We start from the raw sequence: 21,365 nt of genomic DNA on the forward strand, positions 1-21,365 counted from the left end.
TATATGCAGCTTTCAGAGAGCCCTCAACATACCAAGAAGCTCACAGCTGGAAAAAGATAGTATCAAAATATTATGTAATATAGAACTATGGGTGGACATGGGAAGCCTGGACATGGGTTTCCCTCCTTTCCCGTGCCATAAATGGGTCACCTTTGTGAGTGTATGCTCTCCTGCCTAAGACTTTTGTGAAGAATATGTCAGGGGGAGGAAAATGAATACAGTAACCCCTTAATTCCCTTGGGTGTATTTACAATAAACAGACCCTAGGAAGCCCAGGGTAAACAGAAAGTACATTGTTGTACATATCACCTAGCAGCTGTAACACATACACATATACACTGCACCACACCAGCACTCTGCAATTGTTGCCAATGTGACTGCTTGCACAGGGGGCCGGGGGAATACTAAGCATAGGACTTGGAAGTGCAGCCACCATATCAAAGGGTCAGTTCTTTAGTCCTCTTTAAAGAAACACAAACAAGAGATAATATTTCAGGCTTTTAGAGTCTATAACACTACATTCTGTACTTGGATTGATGTGTGCGTTCATGAGCAGGCAGGAAAAGTTAATATAAATGAGCTTGAACTATGCTCTACCTTCAAGGCAGATTTACCTTTTGTTCTGAATAAATGGGGAATACCTAAGAATGTGATAGTCCCCCTACGGCACTAACACTTTATTGTCAGGAATGATGTTTGATAACAGATTTGTCCCAAGTAATCACATAACTAAGGCTTGATGGTTGCTTATGTTAACCCGACAGTCCATTGTTTCATAAAGAAAGCTAATAAATGCACATTTTCTTTCTTTTTTAACATTTTAATTTCTCATTACGTTCACTTTTAAAAATCAGTTTGCTTTCCACTCGCATTGAATTGTAATTTATTTTTAGCAGAATTCATTTATACACAGAATTAAAGGAGAAGTTTTTGAGGGGCTGAATTATGACATATCAAATACTCTGAATAGCAAGTGTGCTGCCCAATTTTAAAAGAATTGAAGCATTTATTTAACTGAATACTCATGTCAGTTTGTCAGAATGTGTTTGACTGCTTTGAACCCAAATATCTTATACTTATGTGATTGGTAGAAAACAAACAAGATTAGATGTATCACCTTAAAAAAATCGTTTGTTGACCTACTCCTATTTTCTAGGCCAAGCCATAGAAAATGTGGTCTGTAAAAAGTATGATCACATTTGACCTTGTTAATAGAGTTACTCCCTCTAGCTACAGGAATAAAGCGTCTCCTTGGTTTAACTTCCCAGCCAACCATTTGAGTTCTCATTTGTTTACCTGAGGGTCACTATATAGTCACAGCTGTGTTTGAAATGAGACGTAACAGCAGAAAGACATATTTCTAAGTAGGCTGAATCTGTAACATTTAAAGTTATTTAAAACCCTAGGAGTAAAGGTGGCCATACACAGACTGATAAAAGCTGGTGACTCCAGACGGAGAGGGCTGCTTACTGGCCCGTGTATGGGCCTGCCCAATTTTGGGCCAGATATCTTTTAAGCAGGTTAAATTTTACTGGCCAATGATGATCTCACACTTTCCCAATAAGCAGATCAGGATAAGGGCCCGGAAACTAGGCAAGGATTTGGGAACTTGGAACCAGGAGCAAGGCAGGGGTCAGGCAAAGATACAAAGGACTAGACAGCTAGTTCAGGACAGGATTGCTTCTTGTACCAGGATTATAATGGGTCTAATTTGATTAATTGAGGACACATAAAGTAAAGAAGACTGGGCAAGAGAGCAGCAGGGAGAAAAAACACATGAACTTTAGGACAACTGGCCAAGATTAGCTCTGAAAACCTCCAGTGGCTCAGTGAAATAATGGAGACACAGTCCAGGGTTTGATTCCAGACCATTCCTGACAGGGTTTCCTTCTATTTCCATTGCCATAGGAAAGCTGTAAGTATAGGGCCCATTACAGCCTGCATCAGCTGCCACAGTGTAACTTACATGTCTGAATAACACCCAAGTTAGGGAGTGGGTAAATGGCGGAAGGGGTACTCATAAGAACCCTAGCCTGCCCAGCCTCAATACACAACTGCTAAACGTAGGCATTGCTGAATTTATGGGGGGTGCAGGTCTCTGTGCTCCAAAATGAAAGGCAGTTTGGAAGACAGGGTGCAGAGAGAGTTTTTATAATTTTTTCCCATTGTCTTGGCCAAGTCACATTTCACATTTGACCTTGTTAATAGAGTTACTCCCTCTAGCTACTGTAATGAGTCTCCTTGGTGTAACTTCTCAGCCAACCATTTGTTTACCTGAGGGTCACCAAAAAGTCACAGCTGTGTTTGACATGAGAAATAACAGCAGAAAGACATAATTTCTAAGTAAGCTGAATCTGTACCATTTAAAGTTATTTGAAACCATCAAAGTAAAATCCTTCAACTTCAATATGGAAGTCGAAGGATTTACCGCATTTCGTTTGATCGAACGATCGAAGGAAAAATCATTGGTGAACGACTGATTTTAGTGCAATCCAACCAATCCTTCAAATAATCGTGACTCAGGTTAGTGGGAATCAATTGATCGTGCATCTAACGATTTTTCCTCCGACATCTGTCAGAAAATTGATAGGCCTGGTCTAACGATATGAAAAGATCTTTTAAAAATCTTTACATCTATGGCCAGCTTAAGGATGGCCGCACATGAACCGATAATAACTTATTATTCAGTTCTTCCAGAACGAGGCAGTTGCTTATTGGCCCATGTATGGGGCCTTCAGATAGCCCGGTACAATTTTTGGCAATGATTTTCTTGTCCAATGAGGACCTCACCTTAGCCAAAGAAGCAGATCAAGTGTATGTCCAGCTTAAGTCTAGACTAAATAAAAATCAAAAGGTAAAGCAATGGTAGGGATTTTTAAGTAGTCCATGACTCCTAATTACCAAAAAGCTCCTCTTGTGCCATTACCCTTAGTATTCTTCTATTTCCATTGCCATAAGACAAGCTGTAAATACAGAGCTCATTGCAGCCTGTATCAGCCACTCCGTCTGACTTATGTGTTTGAATAGCACCCAATAGAGTTAGCAAATCGGTAAAGGGGGAGGGGTACACATAAGTGCCCCTAGCCTGCCCCACACCGCTTGCTGAACGTAGTAAATACGTAGTGCTCCAAATTGAAAGGCAGACTAGAAAGCAGGGTGCAAAGTGCAAAAAAAAGTGGACTGTGCAAATTTTTTCGCCTTCAACTTCATAAATGACACCTACTGAGTTTAGAGAGTTGTGTTTAACACTATATTATTTGTTTTGATTTGTTTGCAAGAGAGCGGAGGAACATTTATATATATTTTATGGTGCAGTGAAGTCAAGTAAAATGCTCACAGTTTAAAAATACCAGTAGCATTAAAATGTTAAGATTAAAATGTTGGAATGAGTAGCTTGTTCTGCATCTAGATCCAAATCTTGGCAACATGAAGGGAAAAGCCTCTGATCAGGTCCTGTTGCATAGGAAACAACATGAGATAGAGGCTTTATCATGCCCCCACTCCTATATGTGCATGGATTTCTTTGGAAGTTCTGTGTCTGGAAGCAATTATCATGACATCAGTTTTTTCCAAGTACATTACCACGCATATATTACTGACCCATCTCATAGACAGAATTATCGGACGTCAGCCCCCAAAATGAGAGCCCTTATTGTGGTGTGAATTTCTTTGGTCACCAAGACCCTGACATTTCAATAATGGTATGTTTAACATGGTGGTTGAAGCTCTATTTACCAAACCAGAAGGACAGGAGATGCTGCCTTAATAAACTGCTCTTATAACTCTTATAACTAAATAGTGTTTCCAATAAATATACGTTATGTCTGTAGAAGTCAATTACATATAAGAAACTTTTGTTCTAAATATATGATGAGATTTTAACTGTGCTAAGACTGGTGAGTAGTCTGCCTTGAAATACTCATTGATATTTATAGCAGCCGGAACCCAGTTGCCTCAAAGCTAAATGAGCTTTGCTGTTATGACTGGTATACTTAGCAGTCAGTAACAGTTATTTTAGCATGGCTATCATTGTACAGAATTCTTGCACGTTTACAGGTCTTGTACTGTAATCTGTAATTAGTATAATTGCTTCTATATTTACATTATGATAGGTTTACTGACCGTGTGCTTCATCCTCCCTAGTTTTAACCATGTAGTAACAAAACTAAAATGTAGGCGTTGGCCTGGAAAACATACGTATGCCATGTACAAAAGTGGATTCTTTATTTATAACATGGGTATTTTGTATTGTATGTAGGCATTCTGGCAATAAATAACATTATTTACATATTAAACTCATCAATGGAGTCATGAGTGTCACCAATCAGCAACCTGTGCATCTGCCCTCAAGTTCTCAGACTAAAGAATATTGTTAAAAGGGTTGTTCACCTTTGAGATAAATATTTGTATGACAAAGAGAGTGATATTCTGAGACAATTAGCCATTGGTTTTCATTTTATATTATTTGTGGTTTTTGAGTTATTTAGCTTTTTATTCAGATGCTCTCCAGTTTGCAGTTTCAGCAGTCTGGTTGCTAAGGTCCAAATTAACCTAGCAACAATGCATTGATTTGAGAGACTGGAATATGAATAGGAGAGGACCTGAATAGATAGACAAGTAATAAAAAGTAGCAATAACAATACATTTGTAGCCTTATTTAAAAGCAGATTCAGAAGAAAAAGGCAAAACATTAAAAAACGATATAAATAAATAATGAAGACCAAATGAAAAGTTGCTTAGTATTAGCCATTCTATAACATACTAAAGGTTAACTTAAAGGAACAGTTCCGTGTAAAATTAAAAACTGGGTAAATAGATAGGCTGTGCAAAATAAAAAATGTTTCTAATATAATTAGTTAGCTGAAAATGTAATCTATAAATGCTGGAGTGACCAAGTGAGCTGATGTCTCACATAACAGAAGAGAACACAACCTCCTGCTTCTCAGCGCTCTATCTCTAAATTAGTCAGCGACTTTAAAGGAGAACTAAACCATCCTTTAGGCAAAAGTCCCCACTGGCCCCCCTCCCTGCCTCCCCCTGCACAGTGTTACCCCTGAATTGTGTCCCCTCTTGAAATACTGACCGCACATGCAGAGTCATCGCAGCGGAGCTCACACGTGCCATCTTCATCGCTTTGGTAATATTCGCGAAGTGAGCGGCGTATCAGCGCATGCGCAGTTGGCGCATCTTTCCGGTTAGTTACAACTGCGTCGAAAGTAACAGAAATTAGTCAGCAATTGTGGACTTTTCATATGGGCTAGGTTAGAAATAGGGTGGAGCATAGGGATGGGCACATTTTTTCGCCTAGTTTCGCCCAAAAATGACGCCCATAGACTTGTATGGCGTTGTGCATCAAAAAAAAAAGACTTGCGTCAAAATAATTTTTTTGCACCAACTTTTTCGAGAAGAATTATTGATAAATGAGTTCCGTTTGTGGGAGTCGACTTTGTTTCAATAAAAGAACTACAATAAACTTGATTTTTAGTAAATTGCCCTTTAAGTCTCATTGTGTAAATGAAACTTTTGATGAAACGTATTTATATCTAAGATGAAAAAACGCTATAAAGTGAAACTAAATATGTTTTAAATGTACATATTAGGATTTCAAGTAATTCTACAGAGTTTTCAAAAGTGCATACCAGGGCAACACAATGGTTTCTAGTTATATTATCGACTGATAACTGAATTCTGTTTCAAATGATTTTTAATGGTTCTTCGAGAGATAAATAAAATTGAATGATGGATTTTATGTTTAGTTGTGTTTCACACAGTCGCTAACCTCTGCATTTCTATTGGTTCACCTTCCAACACTTTTTTTCAGTTCAGTTGATTTCAAATAGTTCACCAGAAATTAGGACTTTAATCAGTTACTTTTTACTTTCTATTTGTGACCGTTTTTCTAATAAAAAATAAGTGTAAGGTTTAATTTTTCACCGTCTTTCTGCAGCAACAGCTCTTGGAAGGGGGGTCACGGACTCTGTAAACTGTTCTAAATTGATATATTAGTTGATACATTTCTAGTCTTTGGCCCTGCTGCGCAGAATCCCTGAGTTTCGTTAAAGGCAGCTGTTAGAATTGATACAATAGTTGCTAATATTCTAATATTCCACAGTTGCTGCTGAGAAATGTATCAACTAATGGAGCAAATTGTAACAGTTCAAAATCTGTAGCTGGATCACCGAGCTGCCAGACTGAAACACCAGAGACACAAACATTCAACTTTAAACTTCAGGTTTGGAAAAACAGTAAAAATTAAAAAATGGAAAGCGGCTGAAAAAAGTCTTTATTTCTAGTGAACAATCTGAAAACAACTGGATTGAAAAAAGTGTTTGGAAGGCGAGCAACCCCTTTTGAAAATGTTTGATCCAGGGTAAACTGGGATTGGAACCAACATTACTGGATTTTTTACATGTAACAAACTAGATTATTTGTAAGATGGTCTTTTTTAGGGCTTCATTTACTTATGGGGGTGCAAGTTCAAAGAAAAATAAGTTATGTAAAATTCACTTTTCCCCCTACAGTGGAGTGGCGTTTCCTAGAATTGCAATGTGTACAAAATTTTGCTTGTAGGTACTAAGACAAAGGGGCAGATTGACTAAAGGGTGAAGTGGCCACAGCCAAAATACAGAAAATACGCCAATCTACTAACAGGCACTTAGGACAATTCACTAGCGAATTTTCACCGCAAATTCACCAAAGTGCAAATTTTCCATAAAGTTTCATTCACCAGTGGTGGGCTTATGTCTAGGACAATAGAGGATCTCTTTTGCCTTTATTTTGCTTTTTTGAACATTTTTAATAAGTGGTATCCACTTCAAGCAATTTCCCCAACATAAAGACATATATATGACCTATATGTACCAGCCCTATTCAAATTGACCTAAGTATAAGTGTACTAATGAAGTTTCACTAGGCAGAAATGAGCATTAGCGAAAGTTCACTTTGAAATGCTAATGCTGAAGAATTTATGATAGTGAAACTTCGCTACCGTTCTGCTGCCGAGATGCAACTTTGCATTTTAGTGAATTAGCATAATGGTAGCGAATTTGTGCCTGGCAAAGTGGTTCGAAGTGTGGCGAAGCCTTAGCAGCCGAAAATTCGTCCTTTAGTGAATTTGCCCCTGTGTTTCCTATCTTTAAGTCCCAAAATGTTTAGGGACTTATAAGGTATTAAAAAGGTATTAAATTATACAGATGATGCCTAAAACTCTCCATTCATCCTGAATAGAAAAATAATTAGGGATGGGCGAATTATTTCGCCTTGTTTCACCGCAAAAATCACGCCCATAGACTTGTATGGCATCGTGCGTGGAAAAAAAAGACGCGCGTCAAAAAAATTTCGGCAAAACGAAACGGGTCAAATTCGCCCATCCCTAAAAATAATGAGTCACATTTTGCATTTGAAAGGATTCTGGGACAGAAATATAGCTCCTTTTACAGCAAGCAAAAAGAAAAGCATATATATATAGATATCTTTCTTGTGGTATTTGTGGGACTCAATCAGAATAATTAAAGGAGCTACAATAGGAGCACCAGAAGATTACAAGCTTACTCTCTTTCCATCTCTTGAAATGCAGATTCTTTGCTCTTAATTAGGTTTTGTATTTGTATGTGTGAAATGCTATTTCTAGCAAACGCCATTGGGTTGCAGGTAGAACAGTGAAAGCAAACATCTGATTGGTTGCTATAGGTTACTGTCCAGTTGTAGATTTGTCCATGTTTATAAATGACCCCCCCCCCCCAATTAGCTTTCATCTACCCTAATCTTTTATACTAGTGATCTCCGATTATCACTCTGGCTCAATACAGTGAAAGCCTTCTAAAGATGAATGGAATTCCTATGATTCTTGATACTCTTATAGCATTGCCTTATTATCAGTGACCATTGCCCTTATCACTTTTATAGACAGAAAGGTTTAAACCCCTTTATTTTATTAGTTTTAAAGCAATGGCATGCATCAGGGGCATGTTAATACTTTCTCGCTTACATTTTCTGCCCAGTGGAAGATTTTTCAACTCACTTTAGCCCGACCCACCTTAACTTTTCTACTTGTTTTTTTGGCTGCTTAAAACATCTACGCTGACCAGTGGGGATACCCTTGCTCTGTTTTAGAGAGTTTTCTAATAAAAATCAGACAGCCTCATATATTCAGAGGACAAACAAAACTTAAAGGCTCAAGAAAGTTGTAGCTTTACGTTTTTATTTAGCATGTTCACCTTCTAACCAGTAGTATCATTTTTATTTTCAATGCAGTATGTCATTTTTATGTCCCAGTGGGACAACTATTTAGATGAAGTCTGATTTTTCTGTTTTTTCTGAGTACGTGAGGAATTTGCTACAGAACTAACACTGGACGTCCTGTTGCTTTATGAATAGCAGCATTACCAACTCACAAGGTCTCCATTGTGCATCTATTGCTTCCAGGAGAAATAAGACCAGTGCTTGTGATTGGTATGGCCAAAAATGGCATAGTAACAAGAGGAACGGCCTTGGGATCACTTCCAAAATATAGCACAGCATAGGAGTGTGTCCTTTTCTCTTTTTTTTTTCTTACAAAGAGGCATGGGAGATTTTTGCAAGAGAGAGATGCCAATATGTTACATGTAATAACCGGGTTTGTGGTTAAAGTTTGCCTTGCACTACATATTTGCATTGCCAAAATCCCAATTAGTGATGGACGAATTTATTCGGCATGAGCGAATTTGTGGCGAATTTGCCCGTTTCTGCACCGGCAAATAAATTTGCAGTGAAAATTTACCTGCGTCACGATTTCGACGTCAGCGTCAAAGTATTTTTGGCAGATTAGGCGCCAGCACCAATTTAATGGGCGCCAGCGTAAACTTTGCCACCGCATCCATTTTGAAAAATCAAAATTGCCGTTTTGCAAATCTTTCACCAGTTTTTCGAATTTCGCAGGAAATTTGCGAAATTCACAGTGAAGTGAAATGGGACAAATTCTCCCATCACTAAATGTTATACTCAGTATTAATATGAACGGGGTGGAATACTGTTTGCAACTTCAGTTGTTTGCTAACCATAAAACCTAGAAGCCAAGAGGCAGCCATGGCCAGCGTTCGAGAAAAGGGGTAGAAAAATGTAGAAATACTGAGACCCCATTTAAAAATATGGTCCCTGCAGTTCTCCTGCTGTTTATGAAAAACAGCCTCTTAGTGTTCAAGCTTAAAAAGATGGCAACCTTTCAATTTACTTTTAGTATGAAATGTACCCTAGCAACTAGGCAGAGTTTTGTATGGGAAACTACAAGATATATTTATAGTCCGATTTGCCCTAGCAACCATCCAGTGGTTTAAAAGAGAGAATGAGAGATGAATTGGAGAGTGCTTGAATTGCCTTGTAGAAACATGGGTAATAAAAAGTAACAATAAAATTGTAGCTGCACAGAGCAATCGTATTTTGGCCGCCGGGGTCAGTGACGGCTGGACATGGGCAAAAGAGGAAGGCAAAGCATTCAAAAATATTTAAAGGGGTGGTTCACCTTTAAGTTAATTTTTAGTATGTTATGGAATGGCTAATTATAAGCAACTTTTCAATTGGCCCTCTTTTTTTATTTTTTATAGTTGCTATCTTCTTCTGACTGTGCCCAGCTTTCAAATGGGGAGTCACTGACCCCATCTAAAAACAAATGCTCTATAGGGCTATACATTTATAGCTATTGCTACTTTTTATTACTAATATTTCTATTCAGGCCTCTCCTATTCACATTCCAGACTATCGTTTATATCATTGCAGGGTTGCTAGAGTGATTTGAAAATGCAAACTGGAGAGCTGCTAAATAAAAAGTGAAATAACTCAAAAACCACAAATAATAAAAAATGGAAACCAGTTTCAAATTGTCTCAGAATATCACTCTCTTCATCATACTAAACGTTAACTCAAAGGTGAACAACCCCATTAAAAGAAAAAAGAAAATTAACCCCAATCGAAAAGAGTATACGAACATGACAGTCTATACCATTCTAAAAGTTACATTTATGGTGAACCACTCCTTTCATAACACTAGTAGGCTCATTTACAATGCCCCATGCAGTGTGCAAAGTGCATTAAAAGGGCCGCAATTGACTATTTTTCTTGCAATTTGCCCATTTCATGGGACATTGTGTTGTGAAAATAGCTGGGGCCTCTGTGCTTCATTTCAGAGCATAAATATATATATAATCGATGCTTTTAGTATGGAGACCAAAGATACAGCCCTTTTTGCCTTAACATAAAAGTTTCACTATTACCAGTTTAGGCAAGATGGTTAGCGTTTTGTAGTTCTGCAACCACTGATGTGTAACCAGCTGCCTGCTGTTTTTTTAAACTGCCGACTGCAGCATAAACACAGTAAACAGTGTGTATATGTATAGAGACACACACACAAACATTTATACTGCTATTTTAATTTTTAGATTGCAAGTTCTTTTGGCCAGGGCCCTCATCACCTTTTGTATCAGTTACTGGTCGCTACGTATGAAATTCTTTATGTTCTTTGTAAAAACCCACTTACTGTACAGCTCTGCGGAATAGGTTGGCCCTCTAAAAACATATGTTAAAATAATAATAACTGAAAATGGGAAAATGACTGTAGCAGTAGAAATGTAACATTTTTATATGGTCTTGTTTTTAGTAGCTAAATACATTTTATAAACAACATGTATAATATTAGTATATTGGTATATGCAAATAACACAAAAGTAGCCCGACCACAGTAAATGTAGTTATAGGTTGCAAAGTAGTTAGAACAAATGCTTGAGTATATACTCCTGCGGTCCCCTGGGAGCCAGACTGATAGGAATAAGCTGTGGAGGTGAGTCACAGGACTTTGGAATGACTTCACTCTCTTCCCACAGAAATGAATCAGATCAGGTTATGAACTTGGTTGGACCCAGAATAAGAGACCAAATAAAGGAATTAATACAATATCCAGTTTTTAAAAATTAGTTAAAGTGGCAGCAGATTAAGCTTGTGTGTATATATATATATATATATATATATATATATATATATATATATATATATATATATATATATATCAGAGCCATCATTTATTTATGTAGCAACAAATAAATAATAAACTTGTAACACACTCACAATGATCACAGAAAGAAACACCAGGGTTAGAGTGTTCTGCTCCAAGTTACAGGTGCCAAATTTGTACCTTGCAAAAGTACAACGACACTTCTATACTGCAGTTCTAGTAAGGAGAAGAGTAAAAATAACAGGGATCAGCTTGGAGGATGCAAGAACCAACACAGCCTGCATTGCCAGTTATGGGGTAGAGATGACAAAATTTGTTTGCATTTCTATTCACTGAAACACTTGGTTAAGGATTTAAAAAAAAAAAAATGAGCATGTGTTGAAATTTCTACTGAAAATATTCACTGTGCTATTTCAGTATTTATACACAGTTCACTGGCATGACAGCGCTTTGTAATTCTTTTCATTCTTCATAGACTTAATAAATACGTGTCAGGCAGTAACTGAGAATTCAGAATTAGGTCTGACATATTACAGCTATAGGATCTATTATTCGGAAACTTGGGTGTTTTTGGATAAGGTATCTTTTTGTAACTTGGAACACCATTCTAATTATGCTAAAAATCAGTTATAGAGGTGGTTCGCCTTGAAGTTAATTCTTAGTATGTTAAAGAATGGCCAATTCTAAGCAACTTTTCAATTGGCCTTTATTTTTATTTATTTTTATAGTTTTTGAATTATTTGACTCCTTCCAGCTTTCAAATGGGTGTCACTGACCTCATCTAAAAAACAACTGCTCTGGAAAGTTACAAATGTATTGTTATTGCTACTTTTTATTACTTGTCTTTCTGACCCTCTTCTATTCATATCCCAGTCTTTTATTCAAATCAATGGATGATTGCTAGGGTAATTTGAACCCTAGCAACCAGATTACTGAAATTGCAACCTGGAGAGTCACTAAATGACTCAAAACCACATATACTAAAAAATGAAAATCAGTTGCAGATTGTCTCACAATATCCCTCTCTACATCATACTAAAAGTTAATTTAAAGCTGAACAACTCCTTTAAACATTAAGGGGAGATTTATCAAGGGGCGAAGTGAATTCGAGGGAATTTTCTAAGTAAAAAAATTTGAAATTCAAAGTAATTTTTTGGATACTTCGACCATCGGATACTACAACTTAAAATTGACTTCGAATTCGATTAGAAGTAAAATCGTTCGAATATTCGACCATTCGATAATCGAAGTACTGTCTCTTTAAAAAAACTTCGACTTCAATAGTTCGCCAGATTAAACCTGCGAAGTGCTATGTTAGCCTATGGGAACCTTCTAATGCATTCTTCTAAGTTTTTTGTAGTCGAAGTAAAATCGTTCGATCGATCGATTTAATCTTTCCATCGAACGATTTTACTTTGACCGCAAAACGGTCAAATTCGGTAAAACAAACTTCGATATTCGAAGTTGAAGTATAGCCATTTGACCGTTGATAAATCTGCCCCTTAATAAACCAAATAGGATTGCTTTGCACCAATATGCATTCAACAGTTTAGTTGGGATTAAGGTACTATTTTATTAGAACAGAGAAAAAGTAAATGATGTTTTAAAATTTGAATGATTTGCTTTTAAATGAACTCTATGCAAGACGGCCTTTTGGTAATTCACAGCTTTTTAGATAATGGGTTTACAGATAAGGGATCCAATACCTGTATATAAGTCATGGTTTTATTGAGATAAAGGAGAACAAAGAAAATGATTTTGTGGGGGTCATTTAACAGCACTGGGCAAATTTACCAATGGGCAGTAAGCCATGGCAACCAATCAAATTGTTGCATTCATTGTTCTACTTGCAGTTGTAGTTGAACAATAGCTAATCGCTGGTTGGTTGCTATAGATAACTGCCCATGGGCAAATTTGCCTAGTGTTGATAAATGAGCCCCAGTGAATAACATGTTGCTCACCAACCTTTTGGATGTTGCTCCCAGTGGCCTCAATTCCTTTGAATTCCAGGCTTAGAGGCAAGTTTTGGTTATATAAATACCAGGTGTACTGCCAAACAGACCTTCCAGTATTATGCCAGCCAACATAGGGGCTACCAATAGCCAATCACAGCCCATAACTTTTTGCATGCTTGTGTTGCAATCCAATTTTTATTTACATTTGATTGCGTCTCACGGACAAAAGAAGATTGTGATGCCTGCCTTATACCGAGCAGTAACAATTGCTGTCTTTCTAAATATCTTTCTCCATATTGTATTGGTGCTGCAGAAGTAGAGCAAATAGCTAAAATAGCAAAACCAGTGCTTAAAAAAAGGCAGCAGCAAAGAATAAAACAGTGCTAGTAGCAAAATCACCACTAAAGGCAAAAATAGTGCTAAAGGGACAAGCAGCAGAAAAAACATGGTGAATGTAAAGAGAAAGTTGGATGTAAAGGAGAAAAAAAGCCTTGAATTCGTACTCTACTTAAAGGGGTTGTTCACCTTCAGTTGTTTTCAGATTGTTCCCCAGAAATAAAGACTTTTTTTCAATTATTTTCCATTATTTATTTTTTTAGTGTTTTTCCAAAATTAATTAATGTTCCTGTCTCTGGTATTTGAGTCTGGCAGCTCAATAATTCAGGTGCAGATTCTGAACTGTTACAATTTTGCAACATTGAGTTGATACATTTCTCAGCAGCATCTCTGGAGTATTAGCAACAATTGTATCAATTCTAACAGCTGCCTGTAATGAAACCCAGAGATTCTGCTCAGCAGGGACAAAGATAAGAAATGTATCAACTAAATGTATCAATTTAGAACAGTTGCCCCCTCCCAGAGCTGCTTTAGAATGTGAAAAATTACCCTTTACACTTCAATATTAGAACAATTGTTTGAAGGTGAACAACCTCTTTAAAGAGATGGACAAAGAAGGATACAGCCCATGTGCACAGGTCTCTAACAGGCAGAGTTATTTGACTCCTTCCAACTTTCAAATGGGTGTCACTGACCAGATGAAAGTCATGATTTAAATAGACCCATGTGTACAGGCTGCTGACAACAAGCAGTGTCTGATCCTTCCAAGCAAGTGAAAGGAAGGAAGTACTGGATATTAGTCGGGTTTCAGTTTCAGGACAGCGCGTGTGTGAACTTACAGGGTGACAGATTTCCTCTTATGGCTATAGAAATGGCTGAAGGTAATCCACGTAAGTAACCGATTCCTTCTCCCTATGCATATAACATATACAAATTTGGAGCACCTTATCTTCAGGCTACTTTGCTTAAATAGGAAAATTGCATTCTCCTATTTTAAAGCTTACTGGATCATGGGTTTCTGGCTTATAGATCATCTATTAAAGATATAAATAGAAGTGGCTGTGCAAACGTGGACAATTTCGAAAAAGTTGCTACTATGTCAGTAATGACTGACGGTGCAGGAGACTAGCCCTGACGCCCTGAGGAAGCCAACTGTGGTGAAACATATGTCAGTGTGGAGTGGAGGTGCTAAAGAAATGTGCCCTGCTGTTGTGATGGTATGAAGGCTACATGTGTCTGTTTGGAAACCCAACCGGATGATGTTCTGCTACAAATGCCATTCTATTCCATTTGAAAACCCGTCTCGCCAAAACTATACCACGGCTGCTATAGGAATGACAAGCGGAGCAAACCCGGAGGAGCAGTGATGTATTAACTATTTGAGTGCGGCGTTGCTGTAGCCTAATCTTTATCACTGCACATTCAACTAAGGGGAAGCATCCATACTTGGCAACAGCACGCAGGCTCAGCCCGACCTACGATCTGTTGGGTTAGTGCGGCACTGAATAGTAAATGGGAACGCAGCTAAATGGGGAAGCGTAGCCTTTAGAATTGGATGCGGGCTTACCGTCCAAATAGACTGTGTATTTATTTACTGGATGTACGTCTTCCTATTCCGCCATTATTACCTTTGTTACACTGCAGCACTTTATCGGTGGGTTGGAAGAACCAATATCAAAGACAGTTTCTTGTTTAAAGGAAATGTAGGGCCCTATAGGGATACAGGCCCTATAGAGTTAATCTTTTCACCATTTCCTTGGGTTATTGAGTAGAATCCCTGTTACAGAATAACCTTTACAGTGATAGGCTGAGAGATTTGATGACACTGCTCTGACTCACTCCTATATAGTGTGTGCAGGGAGTGGCCTCTTCCTCTTTTGCCTCTGGATGTCATTCCAGCTGGATGTGCTCAGGGGGACTGAGTGCAATAGGCCCAGAAAAAGGCATGTGTCCAAGTCGGGGACCAGGTAACCCCGTGAATGAGGAACAGATATACTAGGCAGGGCTGATCCTATCAAATGTGGGGCCCAATTGGGACCATGTTGGCAGGGCCCCTAGACAAAGTGTTGCTGGCTACTGACACACCAAGTATTTAGGAAAATAAGGGCATACAGGCACAAAATAGAAAGGAAAGGGGCAGACAAGGTAAGAAAGTGAGAGGGATGAAATAGGGGCACATATTGTAAGAGAGAGAGGGAGGAAATAGGAGAGTGGACTGGGCCAATTAGTTTGGGGCAGGCTGGGCCGATTCAGTTTGGGAGCAGGCATGGTTGGATTGGGGGCAGCCAGGGCCTATCAAGGTTGGAGGAAAGCTGGGCCTATGAGAGTTGGGGGCAGGCTAGACCTATGGAGTTGGGGGATAGGCTGGCTTATCAGAGTGGGGGGGTGGGCTGGACCTATGGATTTGGGGATGGGCTGGACTCTCAAAGTTGGGGGCAGGCCAGGCAGTATCATGTGCTGAGGGAAATATTATCTGTGCTGCCCTGTGGTGCGGGGCCCCCAGAGGTGCGGGGCCCTATTGGGCCCAATTGGTCCAATAGGCCTAAGGCCGGCCCTGATACTAGGGCAGACTTGTCATAGTCTCTCTAGGAGAGAAAGGCAGAGAGGATAAAGCGAAAGAGCAGCTGAAGCTCCAACAAGGATTTGCAGTAAGGGAGTAGCTTCCCAGAGGCTGTGTGTTGCCTCCAGTCAGGGACCTCAGTGAAGAGGGACTGTAGGGTAGAAGCTGCTTTCCTGACAACTTCCAGGAGGGAAAGGTTGTACTGCATTTGCCTGTGTACTCTCTGTGTGAGCCTGCCTGTGTTCTGTGTGAACTCTCAATATGCTGTTTTCCTCAACTCCTGCGTGAGTACTGAAACCTGTGGTCATTTGCCCTTTTTGGCATAATAAACCGTTCCTGATTGTTAAGAACCTCCTGTTTTTGTATGCACAGTAGCCTGGGGGGATGTAGTTGCACTACACCATAGAGGGAACACTTCCACTTAGCGAAGGCCCTGCCCTGGGTGTAAGTCACGTGTAACCCATGCTCTAGTGTTCTAGCTGGTGAATTAACCCCGAGTGGCCCAAATAGGTGTTACAGACGCAATTTTTAACAGGATGTTTTCACAATTCATTTTTTCTTGATACTGTTTTTTTTCACAATTCATTTTTTTGATACTGGACTAATTCATCAATTTCAATTCATGTTACTGGACGGTTCACAGAACTATTTACATTGATGGTGGTTCAAATAATCAATTGCTACATGAAACATTATAAAAACCATTATATGGTGTACATATTTATTTTATTTAATTGATGAATTCATATTTCTAATTCATTGATTTATTGTACTATATTAACTGCTATCTTCAGTGAATTAATTTATTAATTGTTAAATGGTGATGAACAGAAATGGCAACTGATTACATAAAGGTTAATGAATATTTAAATTACCTACTGAGTGCAAACTAAGACTCTTTTCTCTTATACATACTTATAGCTCATCAATGCCTGTACCCAAAGGGATCCTGTCATCAGAAAACATGTTTTTTTCAAAATGCATCAGTTAATATTGCTACTCCAGCAGACTTCTGCACTGAAATCCATTTCTCAAAAGAGCAAACAGATTTTTTTATATTCAATTTTGAAATCTGACATGGGGCTAGACATTTTGTCAATTTCCCAGCTGCCCCTGGTCATGTGACTTGTGCCTGCACTTTAGGAGAGAAATGCTTTCTGGCAGGCTGCTGTTTTTCCTTCTCAATGTAACTGAATGTGTCTCAGTGGAACATGGGTTTTTACTATTGAGTGTTGTTCTTAGATCTACCAGGCAGATGTTATCTTGTGTTAGGGAGCTGTTATCTGGTTACCTTCCCATTGTTCTTTTGTTTGGCTGCTGGGGGGGGGGGGGAGGGAGGGGTGATATCACTTCAACTTCCAGTACAGCAGTAAAGAGTGATTGAAGTTTATCAGAGCACAAGTCACATGACTTGGGGCAGCTGGGAAATTGAAAATGTCTAGCCCCATGTCAGATTTCAAAATTGAATATAAAAAAATCTGTTTGCTCTTTTGAGAAATGGATTTCAGTGCAGAATTCCACTGGAGCAGCACTATTAACTGATTCATTTTGAAAAATTTTTTTTCCCATGACAGTATCCCTTTATCTCAAATCCTAACAAAGAGCCGTGTATTTTACTGAGCAATCATATTTTGTTTTGAGATTGGCTTATTTTAGAATCAATATTTTGAAAGCCCTTGTTGAAACCGAGAATAAACTTACACGGCTTGAATTAAATTCATAATACTGTAAGGCAGAATTGGGATTCATACTGATTAATAACCTGTGTTCCTATATATATTACAGACAGAATACGCAGCTAATGTCTTGTGTCTGTTAACTAGGATGACTCTACAAGTTTTGCAGGGATGTTTGCCACATTTATATGTACCCTTTGTGGCTAGCCAATTAGAAGAAGGGGAAATGGGGATGAAACACCGGACTTGACTTTTGTTTTAACCAAGTCAAGTCCGGTGTGCGGATCTCCATTACTTTCTCCTCTTATCGTATGCAGTGTGGGACGCTGAGGCATTCCAGCACCTGGTCAGAGACTTCTGGACTGCCTAATTTACATTTACTTACTTTGAGTCTGAGCGGTTTTTCTATTTATCTTTTTTAGTGATGGGCGAATTTATTCGCCAGGCACGAATTCACTGCAAATTCACGTGTTTTGCTGCTGGCGAATGTGCGCCGGCATCCAAAAACGGAAGCCGATGTCCAAAAACAGACGCCGGCATCCAAAAAGAGATTAGGCATTGCGCTAATGTTTTGCTGTTTCTCGAATTTCATGGGAAATTCGCAAATTTTTTGGCAAAGCGAAACGGGACAAATTCGCCCATCACTGATCTTTTTAGCATGTTATGCCTGGTGCCATCAAGCACCTGACTTACACCTACTAAATTGATGCTGCATGCATCCTTGTAGCAGAAATAATTCCGCAAAACAGCCACAAAAATTTGCAGCCATCCAAATACAGACGCTGATGTCCAAAAACAGATGCTGGCATCCAAAACGAGATGCCGGCAGCATTTTGCTAATGTTTTGCTGTTTCGCGAATTTCACGGGAAATTCTCGAATTTTTCGACGAAGCGAAACGGGACAAATTCGCCCATCACTGATCTTTTTAGCATGTTATGCCTGGTGCCATCAAGCACCTGACTTACACCTACTAAATTGATGCTGCATGCATCCTTGTAGCAGAAATAATTCCATTCAGACCAGTGGTAAGTCTATGTCAGGGTCTGCCTGAGCGGGCTGCTACAATGCCGCTCACCCTGCAGGGGGGCCATGTTAGTGCAGACAGTGCAATTGAGATTTCTTTAAATAATGGTAATTTGGCTCAGGGGCGGCAGAAAGCAACTGCCACCTGAGGTGAGTTGATCAACTCACCTCAAGGCAGCGGCACCCCTGATTCAGGCAACTGGCATGCTATTTACCAAAACAGGTGCTAGTTTGCTTCCATGTTGGTAAATCACGTGTGAGTTATAGAGCATGGTATTATTTTGGAATTCTGAGCTAAAACCCTGCATGTTAGACATATTTATGCTCTGCATATTGCACGTATTATAAAAAAAGTCTTATAATACAGACTCAGATAGGATTAGTAATAGAAAGACTCACTATGAAAGCATCACTTGGGTATTATTTCCCTTTGTGTAATGCAGCGCATGTTTTAAAAACAATCCTGTATTTTTGTGAGAATGCCTAAAACTGGTGCTAACACTAGGGGGACAATTCATTAACTTCTAGTGAAGGAATAGAAGAAAAAAAACTTTGAATTTCGAAGTGTTTTTATGGCCACTTCGACCATCGAATGGGCTACTTCGACATTCGACTACGACTTCGAATCGAAGGATTCGAACTAAAAGTCATTCGACTATTTGACCATTCGATAGTCAAAGTACTGTCTCTTTAAGAAAAAACTTTGACACCCTAGTTTGCCACATAAAAGCTACCGAACCCAATGTTAGCCTATGGGGAAGGTCCCCATAGGCTTGGCTAAGTTTTTTTGGTCGAAGGATAATCCTTCGATCGTTGGATTAAAATCCTTCGAATCGTTCGATTCGAAGGATTTAATCGTTCGATCGAACGATTATTCCTTCGATCGTTTGATCGCAGTATTTGCGCAAAATCCTTCGACTTCGAAGTCGAAGGATTTTCATTCCCAGTCGAATATCGAGGGTTAATTAACCCTCGATATTCGACCCTTGATGAATTTGCCTAAAGCTCAGTATGTTTTCTTAAACCTGAGACTGCTGAATTATCTTCTGCGCCTACACAAAGGTTATGATGTGTTATGCTCCGACTGCTTTTTTAACAACCAGAAATTGCAAATATTTATGGAATGAGCACAACTCAAATATTACATTACAGCTCATGTTAACAGTGTGAATAAACCAACATGAACATCCCGTGGGGGGCAGAGATTATGGCTGCACAGTGCTACTCACTACCTACCACTCATAATAGAGTATGCATGGATTGAGGAGTGAGTAATGGCTACTTTAGAACATGTTGCTCGACTGCTTCATTTTAGAAGAAAGTGCGCCATCTGCTGTATTAAAATGGAAAGTGCAATGGGTTTGTTTCATTGTAGTCTCCTAAAAAGAATTGTCTGACTAGAACCTATATCATTACTGTACAAGAGACTATTCACTAAAATAAATATATTAATTCCATTCTTTCTGTTTCTTTTCTTATTACCATATAATATGAGGTAGCGCTTTCTTGTATTAACTAAATGAATAGAATATGGCTCATTTAATCTAGGAGTACAGGTATACCTTTTCTAAAAATTACAATTATTTGATTATAATAGAGTCTATAGGAAATTACCTTTCTGTAATCTGGAGCTTTCTGGATATGGGGTGTACAGATAAGAATTCCCATACCTGTATTATAGTTTTGTGCAGGGCTAAAAAAAAATTGGGAGACAAGAAATAACATACCAGACAAACAACAGATACCAAGACATGAAAGCTGTCTGTAAGACGCCAGTTGCCATCTTTAAGCTTAACCTGCCATACGTTCTACCCAAACTGCAATATATAAAATATCAGCATAATTGCAGGTACAGCTCACTGCTAAAATTTGTGTTGAGCAGTGGTTGTTCATTTGGAGCAGGTAAAGCCAGAGGCACAGAGGTGGAACATTTGCATGCACTTACAGGCTCTTTAAATGTGAGCGTTTTTAATTGTAAAAGATTCAGCCTTGTACTTGTCCAAATGTTACGGCAGGTACAGGGCTTTCTGGTGCCTCATGTACAATACAAGGCATAACCTGCACATTACACCAGGAACAAGTATACATTATTTGTGTGTGTGTGTGTGTGTGTTACAAAGTCAGTTACAACAATATTTCCAAGAATATGTGGCCTCTAACCAACAGAGTTTACAATCTAATTGCATCATTGTGGTTGAATGTTTGAATTTCACCTTTATGTACAAAAAATTCTTATCACACAATAAATGTGTTTTATTTTTTGTATGCAGGAGCACACCCTGTAATGTTCACATTTGCACCCGAAGGAAAGCTGCTCCTCACACCGGACTGAAAATTCAGCACAAGGAGCAGAGGTTTGGGCGACCCTTGTTCTTACTGTCTACCATACAGCAGGGCTTTGTAAACTCCTCCTTTAGTGTGTGCACACATATTTGTGTATTGATAATCAGTACAAATAGTGTTTTGCAGAGTTCATGCCTATACTAAATGGCAGAATTACTTATAAGTAATAAAGACCATCTGGTCACTCACTGCATCCTAGTATCTCATCTCCAGCCTCATGATGTCCACCCGACACCCGACTCTGTCATCATCTTCACTGTGAGAAGTGCAACCCACTGAGGAGCAATAAAAGTCATATGAAAATGTTTGGGAGCCTCTCCTAATTCTTTGGCATTTTTTTAAAATTGGCTGAACTTTCAAAGTAGCAACTTCCCTGGAAACAGTAGTATTTTAGCAGTGACATAAAGTTTATTGGATTAACAGAAAATATGCAATATGTATCATAGCAAAATTAGACAGGTGAATAAATTTTGGCACCCCAACAGATACTCCC

At 38.7% G+C, this 21,365-nt stretch overlaps 1 long non-coding RNA gene across 1 annotated transcript; it reads left to right on the plus strand.

Annotated features, from left to right (window-relative positions):
* The first annotated feature begins 13,899 nt into the window (after window positions 1-13,899).
* LOC121393557 lies at window positions 13,900-21,177 on the plus strand. The gene is made up of 2 exons (XR_005961154.1): window positions 13,900-14,159; window positions 20,800-21,177. It is a non-coding gene; the product is annotated as an uncharacterized LOC121393557 (long non-coding RNA).
* Window positions 21,178-21,365: the final 188 nt, after the last annotated feature.

This window comes from Xenopus laevis, chromosome 5L (assembly GCF_017654675.1).
Source record: "Xenopus laevis strain J_2021 chromosome 5L, Xenopus_laevis_v10.1, whole genome shotgun sequence".
NCBI lineage: Eukaryota > Metazoa > Chordata > Amphibia > Anura > Pipidae > Xenopus > Xenopus laevis.